This window comes from Engystomops pustulosus, chromosome 10, assembly GCF_040894005.1.
Source record: "Engystomops pustulosus chromosome 10, aEngPut4.maternal, whole genome shotgun sequence".
NCBI classification, from domain to species: Eukaryota; Metazoa; Chordata; class Amphibia; order Anura; family Leptodactylidae; genus Engystomops; species Engystomops pustulosus.
The window spans coordinates 65,807,107-65,807,655 of NC_092420.1; positions in this window are offsets into that span (position 1 = coordinate 65,807,107).

Here is a 549-nt window from a genome sequence, read left to right on the forward strand (position 1 = left end):
CCGTCCCGTTTGATGCAAAGCTTTAGGAAAAAGGGACTAATCAAGAGGATTTTACACAAACCATCTCCAAGAGGCAAATATTTTTCAAGCCCCGTCAGAGAAATGTTCTTACACTGCGTCTTTTATCACTCAGTCGGTCAATCTCTAAAAGTGATTGAGTGTAAACACTTGATGAAAATCCACCCTGCCATGTTTACCGCTCTGCGATTGTAAAAGTCTCCATATAAGGGGATAACCTAGAGAAATGGCTTTTATTTATTTAGTTTTTATCTGAGATACGTCTACGGAATGATTAGCGCGGTATAATCCGACTTGTTCGGCTTTGGTTTTTCTTTTTTGCGAGGCTCGGTAATGTTAATCATGTACTTTTTCTGGCACGGGCTGCTACAGTAAAATGATTGCAGATGTTGGAGTATTGATTGCATAAGAAGTTGAAACCCACAAAACCCTGGGGCCCAGATCTTGGTAATTTGTGCTGTTTATGTAATTTCAGAACAGCACGTCACTGAAGTGTTATTTGTCTAAAGGAGCGGAGTCCAAACTTGGCAG